The sequence below is a fragment of the Pseudophryne corroboree genome, unplaced genomic scaffold (genome assembly GCF_028390025.1).
Source record: "Pseudophryne corroboree isolate aPseCor3 unplaced genomic scaffold, aPseCor3.hap2 scaffold_334, whole genome shotgun sequence".
NCBI classification, from domain to species: Eukaryota; Metazoa; Chordata; class Amphibia; order Anura; family Myobatrachidae; genus Pseudophryne; species Pseudophryne corroboree.
In genome coordinates this window covers 97,211-120,675 of record NW_026970002.1, presented here as the reverse complement: position 1 = coordinate 120,675, position 23,465 = coordinate 97,211, and the positions used below count along the sequence as shown (strand labels likewise).

Here is a 23,465-nt window from a genome sequence, read left to right as displayed (position 1 = left end):
AAAACCTTGATCCCGCAGGGTCTGAATGATACGGTTGAGTTAAATAAAATCTAAGTTCAAATGTTTAATATTTATAATATAAATATTTGATTTTTATAAATATCATTCTTGACATATAATATATGGGGGGGTGGGATAGGATATGGTTCCTTATGATGCTGGATTAAGGAGATGGAGATAACAGGATTATGTATAACAATACGAAGGGGTGTAATTATGTATTTGAACCACAAGATGGCGTGTGGGGATCTAAATTATAAATTATAAAGTACAAATTATAATCAAAATTAGTCCCCTTTTATTTCCGAGTAATGATACTGTTGAGCAGTATATTTAATATATTTATCACCTGTGCTAATAAAATAGGATGTGTTGACTAGTATTAATATTGTTCTTAAATACGGTCATATTTGTACTGATGTTGTCAAATAAGACATGGATTACTTGTAATCATGATAAATTAATTATGATTAAACTAAGTGACGTAATCTTGTTGAGCAAATTGCATTAGAGTTCAGTATAATTGAATATGAAGTTGTAGATAATTATGTTTTAAAACGAGGCTTGATTCTGATATTGTTAATAAGAACGATGGATGCAACTTCCGGGTGTGATAATGAGGCTTGGATCGTGTGTTTTAACCAGCTAAAATGGCCGCTGGAGTCTATTTAAAGTTTGTAATGAGACTGAGGCTTGGAACGCACGTTTGAGTGCGCATGCGCGAATGGCCGCGGGAATTTCAAATAAGTGGGGCTATATAAAGTGTTCATTGGGATGATGGTCATTCGAACTGAGGAAGCCGCTGAACGCACTGGGAAGGCGGAGAAACGCGTTTTCGAAGGACCTACTGGCAGTGACTATCACCTCCTGCTTGTTTTACACGATCACCGGCTTCTGGCTACGACAAAACAGCCAGTCCACCTGCAATTGCGGTTAGCCACCAGCAGAGGGAGCCGGAGCACTGTGGACGGATTCCCGTGGATATTGTCTCCAGATATTCTGCAGTAAATGGACAAGCACCAGCAGAGGGAGTCTTTCCAATTGGGACGGTCCTAAACAGACTGTTCTAAAGAGGTGAATGAAAAACTTATCGCCCATGGTAACTATCCATTCAAAGTGATATATGTGTGCACACATCTTTTTCGGGACATTAATTAATTAAGGACATACTCATGCAAGCAGTGTCCGTAAATGCCGAGCTCATTGGTCTATCATTAATCTATGTGGACATTTTGAAGTCAGCTTATTAAAATCCAAGCCTCAGAGAATAAACGTAATTAAGTATATACATTTGTGTATGTGGAGCATTTACATTAAAGGCATCCACTATACACAATATGCATTTTTATGTATGTCAATTTTGCTGCAGCAATATATGTTAATAAAATATGATTTATATGTTTTAAAATTTAATAGTAATTAGCAATTTTTTAATTATTTATTGATTATCTCCGATAAATGGTGGGGACAGCGCTACTGATTTCCTACAGAGGGTCACACCTGTGTGGGTAGTTTTTGTGTTTTTTTGTTCAATATAGGGATTGCAATTATCCCTGTATCAGGAGCAGCAGTCTCCGCCATTGTCTAAAATCTCCTTGATCCAGCGGGTACTGGCGCCGGAGAGTGTATACTTCTGTCCACACAAGGTTGGTGTGTGGGCGGTTGTGTACACATCCAGTATCATTTATTCTTTGATTTGATTGTCTTAGGTAATTGCATCTCGGGCAGCAGGTAACTTGGGGAACCATTGATCTGGCAGCGCTTAAGTGCATAGCTGAACGATTGGAAAGACGCAATGTGTATTTAAGAGGGGGGGAAGATATACAAATTATGGAGAGGGATGAGAATTTGGAGGATATGCATGGTTTATTCAATAGACTAGAAAATCTATGTATAGAGGAAACAAGGCACTGGTGGGACCAGGTGTCCTTACAGAAATATTTAGATCAAGGTTTGATACCCAGGGGATTGAGGATTTTAAAGACCTCTACGTTTAAAGAGGACAAGCAGTTTTCAGAGGAATGGAATAAATTACTAGATAATTGTTCCATAAACCTTATGAAATTGCTTGTCAGATTTAGGGAAGACAAAGTTAGTGTGATACAGAAGGAAATTGAAAAGACCCAGGATTTGTTGAAATCTTTTTCTGAAGACAAAGGATTCAATGAAAGAGATCTGAGAGTAAATCGTAAGGTGGAGGATTTTGAAAAAACCTTAGTCTTCAGAAAAAACAACAAACTAAATCGGGATAAATTAGACTATCAAAAGGGAGAGGTTCACACTTACAATAGAAGGAGGGACAACATCTATGACCAAAAACCCTCTAAAAGGGAATTAGGACCCAGACAAAATCTTGAACATAGATTAGGTCATTACAGGGGACCAAGAACCCCAATTGATCGGAGAGATTCCAGGAGTTTTAGGAATCAGGATGAGGGGAATTGGGAACCAAATACCTATAGGAATAGGCATGATAATTTATTCCAACAAAATAGTGTCAAATCCCCAGCCCCATATTCCAAGTGGAGTAGAAGAGACTCTGGAAGGGATGATTGGGTAGATATGGGAGGGAAGAATAGGCAACAGTCGAACACCCATGGTGGCACAAATAATTTTTTGGAGGACAGCCACAGATTCCAAAACCGTCCACAAAGAAAGTACGAAGGAACAGGGTGGTCCGGAAAAAGGCAAAGAGAACAAGAGCCAGAGGAAAGAGAGGAAGAAAGAGTAGGTCAAGTAAAAAAACATGAAATTAAAGTGAAGGGAAAAGGGGTTTTTAATTTGTCCTCAAAAAAGTTGGGTCCAGATCAACTGAGATTGCTTGAAAAGGGCTTAAACTTTGCTCCCGCCCAAAAACCCAACTTATTCGATCTATTCGTTGATCTTAATAGATATATCAGAACGCTAAGTAGAAAGCGATATTTCGCGATGAAAAATATGAAGAAAAAAGGTATTGAAGGTAATCCCATTATATTGGATCAGGATGACCAATTAATGGTTGATATATTAGAATCCTTGGCAGATGAATCAACGAATGAGTCGAATAAGGAGGACTATACTAAAATATTTGATGGTAATGGGACAAACAGATTTAAAAATAAGTCTGAGTTTTACCCGCTGACTTATAGAGGGCCCTATATTGAGAGCTTCTATAAGTCAACATTAGAACAATTTAGGGAGATGTGCCAAAAATCAGAGAAACAATCGTTAAAGGATAATTTGAGTACTAAGGAACGATCAGCACTTAAAATCTTGAGGGGGGATCCCTCCTTGACTATTAAACAAGCTGATAAAGGCGGTGGGATTGTGGTAATGGATACAGTGATGTACTTGGCGGAGGCCAATAGACAATTAAACAACGTCCACCTGTATTCAAGACTGACCCACAATCCCACCGCACAGTTTCAAAAGGAATTAAAAATCTTGCTAAATAGGGCAGTGGATTTAGGTGCTATATCCAGAGAAACTCAATGTTTTTTGTTTTCTGATAATCCGGTAATTCCCACGTATTATTGTCTTCCAAAAGTACATAAAACTTTAATTAACCCCCCGGGAAGACCCATTATTGCGGGGGTAGATTCATTGACCAGCAATTTATCTTTTTTTATAGACAGTTTTTTACAGGGTTATGTTGTCAAATTAAAATCACACATTAAGGACACTACACATTTTTTTAATTTAATTAAAAATATTAAATGGCAGTCAACTTATTGTTTTATCACATGTGATGTAGAATCATTATATTCTAACATTGAGCACCAGTTGGGGATTGAGGCAGTGGCATTTTATCTGTTAAGAGACCCTAATATAGGGGAAGAATTGCGGTGGTTGATTTTGGAGAGTATTAGATTTATACTCGAACATAATTATTTTATTTTTGATAAACGATATTATTTACAGACTAGGGGGACGGCCATGGGAACCAGGTTCGCTCCGAGTTTCGCCAACCTGTTTATGGGGCGGTTCGAGGAACAACATGTGTGGACCAGTGATCTCGGGGCGAGCCTGGTTCTTTATGGCCGTTTCATTGATGATTTATTTTTCATTTGGGAGGGGAGCACTGAATCAGCAGAAGAATTTGTTGCCAGTTTGAATTGCAATAATTATGGTTTGAAGTTTACGGGGTACTGCCACCCCACACAGGTCACTTTTTTGGATATAGCACTTAAGATCGAAAATGACATCATTATAACAAATACTTTTGTTAAGGAGGTAGATCAAAACCGATATTTACATTACAAAAGTAGTCATTTACAACGATGGAAGGATAATATACCGAAGGGCCAGTTCCTTCGGATAAAAAGGAATTGTTCCACCAAAGAAGGAGCAAGAGAACAAATGGAATCTCTCTATGGGGCGTTTCTTACGCAGGGGTATCCAATATCTGTTCTTGACCAGGCTTGGAAGGAGGTGGAAAATATGGAAAGAGACCATTTATTGGATACCACCAGCAAAAATACTAGAAAGAAAAATAACAAAATGACGGATAGGACAACAATGTTTGTTACTAAGTATAATACTAGTGCATACAAGATCAAGAGGATAATTAAGAAGAACTTTTCTATTCTCAAGTTGGATGAGATGTTGAACTCCAATGTAGTCCTTAGTGAACAGGTAATATTTCGGAAGTCAGATAGTCTGAAGTCCGCACTAGCTCCAAGTTTTTTTAGGAGACCTGGGGAAAAATCCATGGCTCCAGATGCCCAAGGGGGACAAATAGATACATGGATACCCAAACCGCCATTAGGGTTCCATAAGTGTGGTAGACTAAACTGTACAACATGCAAACACACAAAAAAGAAAACCACACAATTTGTCTCATCTGTATCGGGAGAGAAATTCAATATAAAAAGTTTTCTGAATTGTAGATCCATGTATGTTATCTACGTCTTACAGTGTGGTTGTGGAGCACAGTACGTGGGGCGCACCACTCGGGCACTTCACGTTAGGTTCATGGAGCATAAAAGACAGATAGATAAAAAAGTAGGAAACACCTACCTATACCGCCATATTTTGGAATGCAATGGAGGGAAAAGTGATAATCTACAAATCATGGCAATTGAACAAGTGGCGGTAACCAGTAGAGGAGGTGATAGGTATAAAAGGTTATGTAAGAAAGAGGCTTTCTGGATCTTTAGCCTAAAAACCTTGATCCCGCAGGGTCTGAATGATACGGTTGAGTTAAATAAAATCTAAGTTCAAATGTTTAATATTTATAATATAAATATTTGATTTTTATAAATATCATTCTTGACATATAATATATGGGGGGGTGGGATAGGATATGGTTCCTTATGATGCTGGATTAAGGAGATGGAGATAACAGGATTATGTATAACAATACGAAGGGGTGTAATTATGTATTTGAACCACAAGATGGCGTGTGGGGATCTAAATTATAAATTATAAAGTACAAATTATAATCAAAATTAGTCCCCTTTTATTTCCGAGTAATGATACTGTTGAGCAGTATATTTAATATATTTATCACCTGTGCTAATAAAATAGGATGTGTTGACTAGTATTAATATTGTTCTTAAATACGGTCATATTTGTACTGATGTTGTCAAATAAGACATGGATTACTTGTAATCATGATAAATTAATTATGATTAAACTAAGTGACGTAATCTTGTTGAGCAAATTGCATTAGAGTTCAGTATAATTGAATATGAAGTTGTAGATAATTATGTTTTAAAACGAGGCTTGATTCTGATATTGTTAATAAGAACGATGGATGCAACTTCCGGGTGTGATAATGAGGCTTGGATCGTGTGTTTTAACCAGCTAAAATGGCCGCTGGAGTCTATTTAAAGTTTGTAATGAGACTGAGGCTTGGAACGCACGTTTGAGTGCGCATGCGCGAATGGCCGCGGGAATTTCAAATAAGTGGGGCTATATAAAGTGTTCATTGGGATGATGGTCATTCGAACTGAGGAAGCCGCTGAACGCACTGGGAAGGCGGAGAAACGCGTTTTCGAAGGACCTACTGGCAGTGACTATCACCTCCTGCTTGTTTTACACGATTACCGGCTTCTGGCTACGACAAAACAGCCAGTCCACCTGCAATTGCGGTTAGCCACCAGCAGAGGGAGCCGGAGCACTGTGGACGGATTCCCGTGGATATTGTCTCCAGATATTCTGCAGTAAATGGACAAGCACCAGCAGAGGGAGTCTTTCCAATTGGGACGGTCCTAAACAGACTGTTCTAAAGAGGTGAATGAAAAACTTATCGCCCATGGTAACTATCCATTCAAAGTGATATATGTGTGCACACATCTTTTTCGGGACATTAATTAATTAAGGACATACTCATGCAAGCAGTGTCCGTAAATGCCGAGCTCATTGGTCTATCATTAATCTATGTGGACATTTTGAAGTCAGCTTATTAAAATCCAAGCCTCAGAGAATAAACGTAATTAAGTATATACATTTGTGTATGTGGAGCATTTACATTAAAGGCATCCACTATACACAATATGCATTTTTATGTATGTCAATTTTGCTGCAGCAATATATGTTAATAAAATATGATTTATATGTTTTAAAATTTAATAGTAATTAGCCATTTTTTAATTATTTATTGATTATCTCCGATAAATGGTGGGGACAGCGCTACTGATTTCCTACAGAGGGTCACACCTGTGTGGGTAGTTTTTGTGTTTTTTTGTTCAATATAGGGATTGCAATTATCCCTGTATCAGGAGCAGCAGTCTCCGCCATTGTCTAAAATCTCCTTGATCCAGCGGGTACTGGCGCCGGAGAGTGTATACTTCTGTCCACACAAGGTTGGTGTGTGGGCGGTTGTGTACACATCCAGTATCATCTATCCCAAATCATACTTATTTTGCATAGGAGATACTATTGTCATGAAGATTGTTCTCCCAGGGTGAGGTTCATTCATTGCATTCTGGGTATGCTGACCCCTGTGATTTCCCCAAATGTGGGAAACTCGACTGCATTATTTGTGGTAGTGGTGGACTGTGTTTGTGCTTTCCTCTGGTCAGCTCTGGTAAAAGTCAGATTTCTTTGTCTCAGATCTTCCTCTAGCCTTGTTCTTCTTTTGAGAGTTCCCTTGTGCTGCCTCAGTTGGATCTCCTTCACTTGAAAGGTAGTGCCCGAGCAGCGACCCTCCCCAGCTCTAGCCCAACTCCTACTAACCTGCCAGGTGAGATACTATGATCATGAAGGTGCTTCTCCCAGGGCAAGGCTCACCCATTGCACTCTGGGTGTGCTGCCCCTTGCGATTTCCCCAAATGTGGGAAACTTGACTGCATAATTTGTGTTTCCCCTGGACGGCTCTCGTATAATTCAGATCTCTTTGTCTCAGGTCTCTCTCCAGCCTAGTATGCTGTCTGTTTCCACTTCTCTTTTCTTGAGCCCATCCCTTCTATAACCTTGTGCACTATCCTGACTTCTCCTCCCGTCTGCTTACTTTGTGCCTTCCAATGCACAATGCAAACTACAGGTAGTGCTGCAGGGCCCACACCCTTTTACTTGCCTTACAGAGCAGCTCTGGAGCTGTTACAGTACCCAGCTGCTGCAAGAAATCAGCTTGAATGCTTTAGGGGCTGGGGCATGGCCAACATGAGCCCCACACCGAAGGAGGGTGGGGGTGTTTATTGCGAACTAGGGGTCATCCAAGCGTCGCAAAAGGCCGCCATGCCCTGCATATCCCTTTTCTCTTTTCAGAAGCAGACGAGGGATGAAGCCAACTTTGACCCACTGCTTGGATGACATCACTTGCTGCCTTTCCAATGAAGCAAGTTTAATTTAGTAATAGGTGAAAAACCATCCCTACAAAGGTGTTAATCAGATACTTGGCTTTGTGGACACTTTTCAGAGAACAAATTTGTTAGCATAAAAATAAAGCCAGAAAATGAAGAGCTGTTTAATCACTCAATTGGATTTTTCTGCAAGCGTATTTCTTTTTCTCTGCAACCCACTGCTAAGTTGTGCTTCCTAGCTGTTCTTTTATAAAATCACTTAATCAAATCTAACTCTGATTACATCAGAGAAGGCCAGGTACCCTACACCATAAGAGGGGGTTTGAAATTTTGACTTGTCTACTTAAAGATCACCAAAATCTGATAACAAGGTAAATTACGTCCCTGGGTAGGATTGAACCACCAACCTTTTGGTTAATAACCAAACACGCTAACTGATTGCGCCACAGAGACACATTGCAAAAGCATATACTGACAAAGGCTAATAAGCATTCATCTAGAACGTTTCCTAGAAAAACTTTAAAAAGTCAATAATCTGGAGAGTTTTTGTAAGATGTTTCTTCCATCAACCAATGAAGAAACACATTGGTACTTTCCCATGATGAGTGAGTGCTTCAGGATCTCTTGCACTTACATGTGCAGCAGAGTACTGCAATGGAAGCATGCTGTGCCCATAACCCAGAGGTAGGCAGATTGAAACTATCCTCTGCTATATGCATTTTTTTTTGTTAATTAAAGTAATCCAAAACTGGGATTGATATTTTTGCTCTTTTATTTTTACTTAAAGTACAATAACTTTTATTATTTTAATTTGTTTTAATAGTATATTGACAGTATTGTTTTCTTTCAAAAATCCACTTAATTTTCTTTACCCTATTATTCAAATGGTAATTGACAAAAACAAACTACATTGTCACCAGAAGAGCAATACAAAATGTACAAGTGATATATTAAAATCATCTTTCCAGCTTGAATTTCAATGATGCATTGGGGCAACGATTTTGTGAGAAACCTCTTCACCCTTAAATAAAGATTTTCTTAATTCCTTACCTGTGTGCTAATTAGATATCACCTTGTTTTCACATTAAACAGACTTCCACATGAGAAAGCAGCAAGGATGCAGTGGCGTTAATGTTTCCTGGTGTCAACCTGTATTATTTCAGTAGATATTGAAATGAGGATGCATCTTGCTGCCTTTCCAATGAAGCATGTTTAATTTAGTAATAGGTGAAAAACCATCCCTACAAAGGTGTTAATCAGATACTTGGCTTTGTGGACTCTTTTCAGAGAACAAATTTGTTAGCATAAAAATAAAGCCAGAAAATGAAGAGCTGTTTAATCACTCAATTGGATTTTTCTGCCAGCATATTTCTTTTTCTCTGCAACCCACTGCTAAATTGTGCTTCCTAGCTGTTTTTTTTATAAAATCACTTAATCAAATCTAACTGATTACATCAGAGTAGGCCAGGTACCCTACACCATAAGAGAGGGTTTGAAATTTTGACTTGTCTACTTAAATATCACCAAAATCTGATCACAAGGTCAATTACGTCCCTGGGTGGGATTGAACCACCAACTTTTTGGTTAATAGCCGTACACACTAACTGATTGCGCTACAGCGACACTTTGTGAAAGTACATACTGACAAAGGCTAATAAGCATTCATCTAGAACGTTTCCTAGAAAAACTTTAAATAGTCAATAATCTGGAGAGTTTTTGTAAGATGTTTCTTCCATCAACCAATGAAGAAACACATTGGTACTTTCCCATGATGAGTGAGTGCTTCAGGATCTCTTGCACTTACATGTGCAGCAGAGTACTGTAATGGAAGCATGCTGGGTCCATAACCCAGACGTAGGCAGATTGAAATTATCCTCTGCTATATGCATTTTTTTTTTGTTAATTAAAGTAATCCAAAACTGGGATTGATATTTTTGCTCTTTTTATTTTACTTAAAGTACAATAACTTTTACTTTTTTAATTTGTTTTAATAGTATATAGACAGTATTGTTTTCTTTCAAAAATCCACTTAATTTTCTTTACCCGATTATTAAAATGGTAATTGACAAAAACAAACTACATTGTCACCAGAAGAGCAATACAAAATGTACAAGTGATATATTAAAATCATCTTTCCAGCTTGAATTTCAATGATGCATTGGGGCAACGATTTTGTGAGAAACATCTTACCCTTAAATAAAGATTTTCTTAATTCCTTACCTGTGTGCTAATTAGATATCACCTTGTTTTCACATTAAACAGACTTCCACATGAGAAAGCAGCAAGGATGCAGTGGCGTTAATGTTTCCTGGTGTCAACCTGTATTATTTCAGTAGATATTGAAATGAGGATGCATCTTGCTGCCTTTCCAATGAAGCAAGTTTAATTTAGTAATAGGTGAAAAACCATCCCTACAAAGATGTTAATCCGATACTTGGCTTTGTGGACACTTTTCAGAGAATAAATTAGTTAGCATAAAAATAAAGCCAGAAAATGAAGAGCTGTTTAATCACTCAATTGGATTTTTCTGCCAACATATTTCATTTTCTCTGCAAACCACTGCTAAATTGTGCTTCCTAGCTGTTTTTTGATAAAATCACTTAATCAAATCTAACTCTGATTACATCAGAGTAGGCCAGGTACCCTACACCATAAGAGGGGGTTTGAAATTTTGACTTGTCTACTTAAAGATCACCAAAATCTGATGACAAGGTCAATAACATCCCTGGGTGGGATTGAACCACCAACCCTTTGGTTAATAACCAAACACACTAACCGATTGCACCACAGAGACACTTTGCAAAAGTACATACTGACAAAGGCTAATAAGCATTCATCTAGAACGTTTCCTAGAAAACTTTAAAAAGTCAATAATCTGGAGAGTTTTTGTAAGATGTTTCTTCCATCAACCAATGAAGAAACACATTGGTACTTTCCCATGATGAGTGAGTGCTTCAGAATCTCTTGCACTTACATGTGCAGCAGAGTACTGCAATGGAAGCATGCTGGGCCCCTTAACCCAGAGGTAGGCAGATTGAAACTATCCTCTGCTATATGCATTTTTTTTTTGTTAATTAAAGTAATCCAAAACTGGGATTGATATTTTTGCTCTTTTATTTTTACTTAAAGTACAATAACTTTTACCATTTTAATTTGTTTTAATAGTATATTGACAGTATTGTTTTCTTTCAAAAATCCACTTAATTTTCTTTACCCTATTATTAAAATGGTAATTGACAAAAACAAACTACATTGTCACCAGAAGAGCAATACAAAATGTACAAGTGATATATTAAAATCATCTTTCCAGCTTGAATTTCAATGATGCATTGGGGCAACGATTTTGTGAGAAACATCTTCACCCTTAAATAAAGATTTTCTTAATTCCTTACCTGTGTGCTAATTAGATATCACCTTGTTTTCACATTAAACAGACTTCCACATGAGAAAGCAGCAAGGATGCAGTGGCGTTAATGTTTCCTGGTGTCAACCTGTATTATTTCAGTAGATATTGAAATGAGGATGCATCTTGCTGCCTTTCCAATAAAGCAAGTTTAATTTAGCAATAGGTGAAAAACCATCCCTACAAAGATGTTAATCAGATACTTGGCTTTGTGGACACTTTTCAGAGAACAAATTTGTTAGCATAAAAATAAAGCCAGAAAATGAAGAGCTGTTTAATCACTCAATTGGATTTTTCTGCCAACATATTTCATTTTCTCTGCAAACCACTGCTAAATTGTGCTTCCTAGCTGTTTTTTGATAAAATCACTTAATCAAATCTAACTCTGATTACATCAGAGTAGGCCAGGTACCCTACACCATAAGAGGGGGTTTGAAATTTTGACTTGTCTACTTAAAGATCACCAAAATCTGATGACAAGGTCAATAACATCCCTGGGTGGGATTGAACCACCAACCCTTTGGTTAATAACCAAACACACTAACCGATTGCACCACAGAGACACTTTGCAAAAGTACATACTGACAAAGGCTAATAAGCATTCATCTAGAACGTTTCCTAGAAAACTTTAAAAAGTCAATAATCTGGAGAGTTTTTGTAAGATGTTTCTTCCATCAACCAATGAAGAAACACATTGGTACTTTCCCATGATGAGTGAGTGCTTCAGGATCTCTTGCACTTACATGTGCAGCAGAGTACTGTAATGGAAGCATGCTGGGTCCATAACCCAGACGTAGGCAGATTGAAATTATCCTCTGCTATATGCATTTTTTTTTTGTTAATTAAAGTAATCCAAAACTGGGATTGATATTTTTGCTCTTTTTATTTTACTTAAAGTACAATAACTTTTACTTTTTTAATTTGTTTTAATAGTATATAGACAGTATTGTTTTCTTTCAAAAATCCACTTAATTTTCTTTACCCGATTATTAAAATGGTAATTGACAAAAACAAACTACATTGTCACCAGAAGAGCAATACAAAATGTACAAGTGATATATTAAAATCATCTTTCCAGCTTGAATTTCAATGATGCATTGGGGCAACGATTTTGTGAGAAACATCTTACCCTTAAATAAAGATTTTCTTGATTCCTTACCTGTGTGCTAATTAGATATCACCTTGTTTTCACATTAAACAGACTTCCACATGAGAAAGCAGCAAGGATGCAGTGGCGTTAATGTTTCCTGGTGTCAACCTGTATTATTTCAGTAGATATTGAAATGAGGATGCATCTTGCTGCCTTTCCAATAAAGCAAGTTTAATTTAGCAATAGGTGAAAAACCATCCCTACAAAGATGTTAATCAGATACTTGGCTTTGTGGACACTTTTCAGAGAACAAATTTGTTAGCATAAAAATAAAGCCAGAAAATGAAGAGCTGTTTAATCACTCAATTGGATTTTTTTGCCAGCATATTTCTTTTTCTCTGCAAACCGCTGCTAAATTGTGCTTCCTAGCTGTTTTTATAAAATCACTGAATCAAATCTAACTCTGATTACATCAGAGAAGGCCAGGTACCCTACACCATAACAGGGGTTTTTGAAATTTTGACTTGTCTACTTAAAGATCACCAAAATCTGATAACAAGGTCAATTACATCCCTGGGTGGGATTGAACCACCAACCTTTTGGTTAATAGCCGTACACACTAACTGATTGCGCCACAGCGACACTTTGCAAAAGTACATACTGACAAAGGCTAATAAGCATTCATCTAGAACGTTTCCTAGAAAACTTTAAAAAGTCAATAATCTGGAGAGTTTTTGTAAGATGTTTCTTCCATCAACCAATGAAGAAACACATTGGTACTTTCCCATGATGAGTGAGTGCTTCAGAATCTCTTGCACTTACATGTGCAGCAGAGTACTGCAATGGAAGCATGCTGGGCCCCTTAACCCAGAGGTAGGCAGATTGAAACTATCCTCTGCTATATGCATTTTTTTTTGTTAATTAAAGTAATCCAAAACTGGGATTGATATTTTTGCTCTTTTATTTTTACTTAAAGTACAATAACTTTTACCATTTTAATTTGTTTTAATAGTATATTGACAGTATTGTTTTCTTTCAAAAATCCACTTAATTTTCTTTACCCTATTATTAAAATGGTAATTGACAAAAACAAACTACATTGTCACCAGAAGAGCAATACAAAATGTACAAGTGATATATTAAAATCATCTTTCCAGCTTGAATTTCAATGATGCATTGGGGCAACGATTTTGTGAGAAACATCTTCACCCTTAAATAAAGATTTTCTTAATTCCTTACCTGTGTGCTAATTAGATATCACCTTGTTTTCACATTAAACAGACTTCCACATGAGAAAGCAGCAAGGATGCAGTGGCGTTAATGTTTCCTGGTGTCAACCTGTATTATTTCAGTAGATATTGAAATGAGGATGCATCTTGCTGCCTTTCCAATAAAGCAAGTTTAATTTAGCAATAGGTGAAAAACCATCCCTACAAAGATGTTAATCAGATACTTGGCTTTGTGGACACTTTTCAGAGAACAAATTTGTTAGCATAAAAATAAAGCCAGAAAATGAAGAGCTGTTTAATCACTCAATTGGATTTTTCTGCCAACATATTTCATTTTCTCTGCAAACCACTGCTAAATTGTGCTTCCTAGCTGTTTTTTGATAAAATCACTTAATCAAATCTAACTCTGATTACATCAGAGTAGGCCAGGTACCCTACACCATAAGAGGGGGTTTGAAATTTTGACTTGTCTACTTAAAGATCACCAAAATCTGATGACAAGGTCAATAACATCCCTGGGTGGGATTGAACCACCAACCCTTTGGTTAATAACCAAACACACTAACCGATTGCACCACAGAGACACTTTGCAAAAGTACATACTGACAAAGGCTAATAAGCATTCATCTAGAACGTTTCCTAGAAAACTTTAAAAAGTCAATAATCTGGAGAGTTTTTGTAAGATGTTTCTTCCATCAACCAATGAAGAAACACATTGGTACTTTCCCATGATGAGTGAGTGCTTCAGAATCTCTTGCACTTACATGTGCAGCAGAGTACTGCAATGGAAGCATGCTGGGCCCCTTAACCCAGAGGTAGGCAGATTGAAACTATCCTCTGCTATATGCATTTTTTTTTTGTTAATTAAAGTAATCCAAAACTGGGATTGATATTTTTGCTCTTTTATTTTTACTTAAAGTACAATAACTTTTACCATTTTAATTTGTTTTAATAGTATATTGACAGTATTGTTTTCTTTCAAAAATCCACTTAATTTTCTTTACCCTATTATTAAAATGGTAATTGACAAAAACAAACTACATTGTCACCAGAAGAGCAATACAAAATGTACAAGTGATATATTAAAATCATCTTTCCAGCTTGAATTTCAATGATGCATTGGGGCAACGATTTTGTGAGAAACATCTTCACCCTTAAATAAAGATTTTCTTAATTCCTTACCTGTGTGCTAATTAGATATCACCTTGTTTTCACATTAAACAGACTTCCACATGAGAAAGCAGCAAGGATGCAGTGGCGTTAATGTTTCCTGGTGTCAACCTGTATTATTTCAGTAGATATTGAAATGAGGATGCATCTTGCTGCCTTTCCAATAAAGCAAGTTTAATTTAGCAATAGGTGAAAAACCATCCCTACAAAGATGTTAATCAGATACTTGGCTTTGTGGACACTTTTCAGAGAACAAATTTGTTAGCATAAAAATAAAGCCAGAAAATGAAGAGCTGTTTAATCACTCAATTGGATTTTTTTGCCAGCATATTTCTTTTTCTCTGCAAACCGCTGCTAAATTGTGCTTCCTAGCTGTTTTTATAAAATCACTGAATCAAATCTAACTCTGATTACATCAGAGAAGGCCAGGTACCCTACACCATAACAGGGGTTTTTGAAATTTTGACTTGTCTACTTAAAGATCACCAAAATCTGATAACAAGGTCAATTACATCCCTGGGTGGGATTGAACCACCAACCTTTTGGTTAATAGCCGTACACACTAACTGATTGCGCCACAGCGACACTTTGCAAAAGTACATACTGACAAAGGCTAATAAGCATTCATCTAGAACGTTTCCTAGAAAAACTTTAAATAGTCAATAATCTGGAGATTTTTTGTAAGATGTTTCTTCCATCAACCAATGAAGAAACACATTGGTACTTTCCCATGATGAGTGAGTACTTCAGGATCTCTTGCAATTACATGTGCAGCAGAGTACTGTAATGGAAGCATGCTGGGTCCATAGCCCAGAGGTAGGCAGATTGAAACTATCCTCTGCTATATGCGTTTTTTTTTGTTAATTAAAGTAATCCAAAACTGGGATTGATATTTTTGCTCTTTTATTTTTACTTAAAGTACAATAACTTTTACCATTTTCATTTGTTTTAATAGTATATTGACAGTATTGTTTTCTTTCAAAAATCCACTTAATTTTCTTTACCCGATTATTAAAATGGTAATTGACAAAAACAAACTACATTGTCACCAGAAGAGCAATACAAAATGTACAAGTGATATATTAAAATCATCTTTCCAGCTTGAATTTCAATGATGCATTGGGGCAACGATTTTGTGAGAAACATCTTCACCCTTAAATAAAGATTTTCTTAATTCCTTACCTGTGTGCTAATTAGATATCACCTTGTTTTCACATTAAACAGACTTCCACATGAGAAAGCAGCAAGGATGCAGTGGCGTTAATGTTTCCTGGTGTCAACCTGTATTATTTCAGTAGATATTCAAATGAGGATGCATCTTGCTGCCTTTCCAATGAAGCAAGTTAAATATAGTAATAGGTGAAAAACCATCCCTACAAATGTGTTAATCAGAAACTTGGCTTTGTGGACACTTTTCAGAGAACAAATTTGTTAGCATAAAAATAAAGCCAGAAAATGAAGAGCTGTTTAATCACTCAATTGGATTTTTTTGCCAGCATATTTCTTTTTCTCAGCAACCCACTGCTAAATTGTGCTTCCTAGCTGTTTTTATAAAATCACTGAATCAAATCTAACTCTGATTACATCAGAGAAGGCCAGGTACCCTACACCATAAGAGGGGGTTTGAAATTTTGACTTGTCTACATAAAGATCACCAAAATCTGATAACGAGGTCAATTACGTCCCTGGGTGGGATTGAACCACCAACCTTTTGGTTAATAGCCTTACACAGTAACTGATTGCACCACAGCAACACTTTGCAAAAGTCCATACTGACAAAGGCTAATAAGCATTCATCTAGAACGATTCCTAGAAACATTTTAAAAAGTCAATAATGTGGAGAGTTTTTGTAAGATGTTTCTTCCATCAACCAATGAAGAAACACATTGGTACTTTCCCATGATGAGTGAGTGCTTCAGGATCTCTTGCACTTACATGTGCAGCAGAGTACTGTAATGGAAGCATGCTGGGTCCATAACCCAGAGGTAGGCAGATTGAAACTATCCTCTGCTATATGCATTTTTTTTTGTTAATTAAAGTAATCCAAAACTGGGATTGATATTTTTGCTCTTTTATTTTTACTTAAAGTACAATAACTTTTACCATTTTAATTTGTTTTAATAGTATATTGACAATATTGTTTTCTTTCAAAAATCCACTTAATTTTCTTTACCCGATTATTAAAATGGTAATTGACAAAAACAAACTACATTATCACCAGAAGAGCAATATAAAATGTTCAAGTAATATATTAAAATCATCTTTCCAGCTTGGATTTCAATGATGCATTGGGGCAACGATTTTGTGAGAAACATCTTCACCCTTAAATAAAGATTTTCTTAATTCCTTACCTGTGTGCTAATTAGATATCACCTTGTTTTCACATTAAACAGACTTCCACATGAGAAAACAGCAAAGATGCAGTGGCGTTAATGTTTCATGGTGTCAACCTGTATTATTTCCGTAGATATTGAAATGAGGATGCATCTTGCTGCCTTTCCAATGAAGCAAGTTTAATTTAGTAATAGGTGAAAAACCATCCCTACAAAGATGTTAATCAGATACTTGGCTTTGTGGACACTTTTCAGAGAACAAATTTGTTATCATAAAAATAAAGCCAGAAAATGAAGAGCTGTTTAATCACTCAATTGGATTTTTCTGCCAGCATTTTTCTTTTTCTCTGCAACTCACTGCTAAATTGTGCTTCCTAGCTGTTTTTTTTATAAAATCACTTAATCAAATCTAACTCTGATTACATCAGAGAAGGCCAGGTACCCTACACCATAAGAGGGGGTTTGCAATTTTGACTTGTCTACTTAAATATCACCAAAATCTGATCACAAGGTCAATCACGTCCCTGGGTGGGATTGAACCACCAACCTTTTGATTAATAGCTGAACACACTAACCGATTGCGCCACAGAGACACTTTGCAAAAAGTAAATACTGACAAAGACTAATAAGCATTCATCTAGAACGTTTCCTAGAAAAACTTTAAAAAGTCAATAATCTGGAGAGTTTTTGTAAGATGTTTCTTCCAGCAACCAATGAAGAAACACATTGGTACTTTCGCATGATGAGTGAGTGCTTCAGGATCTCTTGCACTTACATGTGCAGCAGAGTACTGTAATGGAAGCATGCTGGGTCCATAACCCAGAGGTAGGCAGATTGAAACTATCCTTTGCTATATGCATATTTTTTTGTTCATTAAAGTAATCCAAAACTGGGATTGATATTTTAGCTTTTATTTTTACTTAAAGTACAATAACTTTTACCATTTTAATTTGTTTTAATAGTATATTGACAGTATTGTTTTCTTTCAAAAATCCACTTAATTTTCTTTACCCTATTATTAAAATGGTAATTGACAAAAACAAACTACATTGTCACCAGAAGAGCAATACAAAATGTACAAGTGATATATTAAAATCATCTTTCCAGCTTGAATTTCAATGATGCATTGGGGCAACGATTTTGTGAGAAACATCTTCACCCTTAAATAAAGATTTTCTTAATTCCTTACCTGTGTGCTAATTAGATATCACCTTGTTTTCACATTAAACAGACTTCCACATGAGAAAGCAGCAAGGATGCAGTGGCGTTAATGTTTCCTGGTGTCAACCTGTATTATTTCAGTAGATATTGAAATGAGGATGCATCTTGCTGCCTTTCCAATGAAGCAAGTTTAATTTAGTAATAGGTAAAAAACCATCCCTACAAAGATGTTAATCAGATATTTGGCTTTGTGGACACTTTTCAGAGAACAAATTTGTTAGCATAAAAGTAAAGCCAGAAAATGAAGAGCTGTTTAATCACTCAATTGGATTTTTTTGCCAGCATATTTCTTTTTCTCTGCAAACCACTGCTAAATTGTGCTTCCTAGCTGTTTTTATAAAATCACTGAATCAAATCTAACTCTGATTACATCAGAGAAGGCCAGGTACCCTACACCATAAGAGGGGTTTTTGAAATTTTGACTTGTCTACTTAAAGATCACCAAAATCTGATAACAAGGTCAATTACATCCCTGGGTGGGATTGAACCACCAACCTTTTGGTTAATAGCCTTACACACTAACTGATTGCGCCACAGCGACACTTTGCAAAAGTACATACTGACAAAGGCTGATAAGCATTCATCTAGAACGTTTCCAAGAAAAACTTTAAATAGTCAATAATCTGGAGAGTTTTTGTAAGATGTTTCTTCCATCAACCAATGAAGAAACACATTGGTACTTTCCCATGATGAGTGAGTGCTTCAGGATCTCTTGCAATTACATGTGCAGCAGAGTACTGTAATGGAAGCATGCTGGGTCCATAGCCCAGAGGTAGGCAGATTGAAACTATCCTCTGCTATATGCATTTTTTTTTGTTAATTAAAGTAATCCAAAACTGGGATTGATATTTTTGCTCTTTTATTTTTACTTAAAGTACAATAACTTTTACCATTTTAATTTGTTTTAATAGTATATTGACAGTATTGTTTTCTTTCAAAAATCCACTTAATTTTCTTTACCCGATTATTAAAATGGTAATTGACAAAAATAAACTGATGAGGATACTACTGCAGTCTTTGTTTCGTCTGTACCCGCTGAAAGAGCAGCAAAAGTTGGAGATCTTGATGGGACAGTTGAAAGGGCTTGCACTTAGAGAGGTTACTTCCTGGCCTACTGAAGAGAAGACTGTGGACCAGATCCTCAACAGGCTTGCTACCACATTTGACACAAGGACAGTGTCAGAACTTAAAATGCACTTCTTTGCTCGAAAGCAACAACCAGGAGAGTCACTACGGGGCTATGCCCTCAGCTTTCAGGAAGCACTCAGAGATGTTCAGCAAGCAGACCCTGAGGAAGTGCATGACAAAGAGAAAATGTTATTGGACCAGTTCACTGAAGTTGCAAGGGGCGAATTTGTAAAAACTCAGCTGCGACTATTGAGATTGCAGAAGCCTGGAAGCACATTCCTGGATTTTAAAGAGGCTGCGATTAAAGTTCTAGGCTCCAGTCTTACTTCAGGGGCTGTTCCACAAGAGTCTATTCCAGAGATGCCACGGTATCAAGAGAATTCTGATGCCCAGGAGTCAAGTTTTAAAGGAGCTACTTACCCACCTACAGTAAAAGGAGTGACAGTGCCATGTTCAAAGACATGCATATTTGACTCTTCTAGTGAGTTACGAAGTCTGCTGGCTGAACTGACACGTGGTGTGACAGAGATGCGCAGAGACCTGCAGATTCTGAAGAGACAGCAGGCACTGCTCCATGAAGAAATGGAATGGTGCCAGGAGAGGAGACCACTGAACAGTTCCCAATGGGACCTACATAGAAACAGGGAGACACTTTTTTCCAACCACTTTGCCTCCCAAAGGCGACCCATTTTTCAAAGCTGTGAAGGAAGCGGACAAATTAAGAGAGAATTTGAGCAGCCAGATCATTTAAACTCCAAATTCATGTGGTTAACCCGTTATGTTAGCCAATGCCCGGTGGTTCAAGTTTGCATCAATGGAGTCTCAATGCCCGCTCTCTTAGACACTGGATCACAAGTGACCACAATACAAGCAACACAGTTTGAGCAGCATTGGACTGAGGAACAGATGTTTCCGTCAACTTCCACATTGATAAACCCGATTGCAAGCAATGGGCACTGCATCCCTTGCAAAGGATACTGGGAAGCTGAAATTCAAATCGGACGAACAGTGCTACCACAGCAAGGCTTCATCATCACCACTGCCCAAGATGATGGATTGCCTCCAGTGATAGTGGGCATGAATGTGTTGCGGAACTGCTGTGAGGAGCTCGTAGCAGCACTCCAAGGAGAGTTTCAAACTGACAAGCTCCAGGAGAAACAAGGCCTTCAACCTGGGATAGCCAAACAAAAGGGAAGAATGATAACAGAATTATCTGTAAGAGAGGAACATGAAAAAAATAAGGCCAGCCAAATAATGATAGAAATGCCCATCTCCAGTGTCCAGATTATCCGAAAGAATGCTTCAATGTTAGGCATGAATAATATAGCATCCAGTTCTAGAAACTGTGAGCAACCTATTCAAGGAACCAGTTTTGACCACCTGCAAGATAAAAGTCAGATGATAAGACACCTCAAAGCCTTACTGAAGATTGGGAAATACCTGACCAAGCGACAAAGGCAAGAATCCTCGCCAGAACTCCTGAAGTTGTTGAGACAGCGAGAAAGGCTGTTTGAAGAGAAAGGACAGTTGGTTCGATGTAGTGTGGATCCTAATACTCATTATAGGATCAGTCAACTTGTAATTCCAAGACAAAGTGCTTGTTATGTGCTTGAAGAATATCACGACAAGTCAGGTCACCCTGGGTGCAAAAGGATGGAAACAAGCATCTGGAAAAAGTTCTTTTGGGTTGAAATGAGGGAAGACATCAAGAGATGGTGCCGAAACTGTCCAACCTGTTCTGTAAGAAGAACCTTGCTGCCTCTTTCTCTCCAGAATCCATTGTCCCAAACCAGCTGTGATACTGAATCCCAAGATGGAATGGAAGAGGCTCATAAAATGTATTTACAGCAGACTAAGGTGGTTTGTCACCGACAAGGAGGCAAGAAGACTAGGGCTTGCAAAACAGAAAACCACCATAGTCAGCTGCAGTTTTGTACAGCATGTCCCAAAGACAGTTTAGAAAGAGTTCAATACTCATCCATGGCAGGGGGGTTGAGGTTTCCTAGACAAACTTTTCAAGACCATATACTGTCCAGATTTCAACCGATTGCTCCAGGAGCATGTGTTAATGTACTATAGCACAAAAGGAATTATACCTATCAGATACTGATGTTAAAAATGTTGATAAATGTTAATGTTTCAGACATAATCTGTGTTCACTAATGAATGTGACTGGATATAGTGAGAAGTTTATATAGGGATAAAACCAAAATGCGTGAGGACACGCATGTTTTGGGGGGGGGCACGTGTGATATCCCATAACAACAAGGACATTTTTGACAACAGTGTAGTTGCCTGTGCCATTTTAAATAAAGTTTATTTAAAAGAAAATTGAACAGCAGTTTGAGAAGTCAGTTGGAGCCATGGTGAGGAAAGAGCTGGCGACGCCATTACGCAGAGATGAGCAGCTGAGAGAGGGGAGACAAATAAGCTGAAAATTGCATGAGAGAGTAAGCAGTAGTGCAAAATACAGCAGTGGAAGTGCAGCAATTAACAAGTAAGAACGCCATGACACTCTCAGCCAAGAGAGTGCACAGCAAGTGTCAGAGACAGGAGAGTATAAAGCCTTTATACCAATGCTGACTGGCCTACATCTGAGGGGAAACTGCCTCAGAAACATCTATTGACTGGGTGAGATAAATCCATATTTATACTGAAACCTACTCCACTGCAAAGGACATTATCCTATATTTACTATACCTATGCAGCGATTTACATGGGAAGCAGCTCCAGTTTGTTTTAAACAATCATCTTTACTACACAGAGCTACAATATTTTGTTCACAGCTAAAGGAGACAATAGCTGCATATAACTATGTAACAACATAACCGGGCCCCAACGTGCACATAGAGACTCCCTGCAGTGACACCAATGTTATCTGGGACTTAAATATTGTCTGCATAAGTTGATTTCTATTACTAAGCAACATAGTATTAATCTCAGATTTAGTTATATTACCATTTGTGTAATGACTTAAAGTGTATATGGTGTCTGTGTTTAAGTTGCTTGAATCAAATCTTTCCCTTCCCTTCTGTAATCAGTTCCTTTTCTGAGTTATGTGGTAAACCATTTATTCTTTCATACAAAGCCCTGCCTGCCTTTCTTTGTGTCTGGGGAAACCTTGCCTCTCTGCCAGGAATAGAGAAGAGCTGCTGCTGAAGGAGGAATAGTCCATCAAGGTATCCCTGACCTGTTCCACATAGTTTACACACTTGTTATACCGGGGTGTTACATTGTGTGTGACTGACCTTAGGAAGAAACCGGAGCCTCCGCTGCAGTGACCCAGCAACCAGGGCACGGGAGTATACAGTGCCGCTGGGAGTGATGAAGCTGCAGTAAAGATGTCTATTAGACCTAGCCTGCTGCAGCCCTTGTAGATTCTCATAAAAAAAGTTCTTCTTTTCTTGTCAAAATTAATAGCTAAGAATAGGCTGCTTGAGGCAGGCCCCTGTTAAGTGGCCTGCTACTGAAGGCAACAACTACAAACTGAGCTCCCTGTTCATGGAAGCGGGGTTATAGAGGAGAATGCGCTGAGCATCTTGGGAACAGTCAAAAGCTTTGAGCCGGTTGGTGCCTCAGATCAAGATCCTACTCTACACCCCAATGTGAATCCTTGTGGAGTCCAGTGTACCCCACAGAAGAAATTAATGTGTCACACCCATTGGCAGCAACCTTAGAATAGCTGCTGATGGGCACAATTGAGAAAGGAAGGGGGGGGGGACATTTGAATCCAGCACATAGATGCAATTCAAATATGTAATTTGAACCTTCCTATTTTAAAATATAATGGATGAACCTCACCCTGTGAGAACAATCTTCATGATATAGAGATCTCATATGCAAAATAAGCATGAGTTGGGATAGGGCTGGGGAGGGTGGCTGCTCGGGCAGCCCCTCCCCCGTCAAGTTAAGGAGATTCAACTGAGGAAGCACAAGGGAACTCTCGTCTGGGGACAACAACTGCAGGGAGACCACATCTTTTCAGATGAACATGGGAGGGCGGAAGGCTGCCTAATACTGAAGCACCATCAAATATCAAACCATATGCAATAACTAGTACAAGCATTCCTGGGGGAAGGTCTGCAGGAGACGAATTTGCATACGGTGATGTCATCCAAGCAGTGGGCCAAAGTTGGCTGGAACCCTCATCTGCATATGAAAAGA

General features: G+C 37.8%; 2 non-coding genes across 2 annotated transcripts; both read left to right on the top strand.

Moving 5' to 3' along the window:
* The first annotated feature begins 6,838 nt into the window (after positions 1–6,838).
* LOC135019190 (U1 spliceosomal RNA) lies at positions 6,839–7,002 on the top strand. Its single transcript, XR_010216783.1, has one exon. It is a non-coding gene; the product is annotated as a U1 spliceosomal RNA (small nuclear RNA).
* Positions 7,003–7,153: 151 nt separating this feature from the next.
* LOC135019273 (U1 spliceosomal RNA) lies at positions 7,154–7,317 on the top strand. The gene has a single exon (XR_010216864.1). It is a non-coding gene; the product is annotated as a U1 spliceosomal RNA (small nuclear RNA).
* The last annotated feature ends 16,148 nt before the right edge of the window (positions 7,318–23,465 follow it).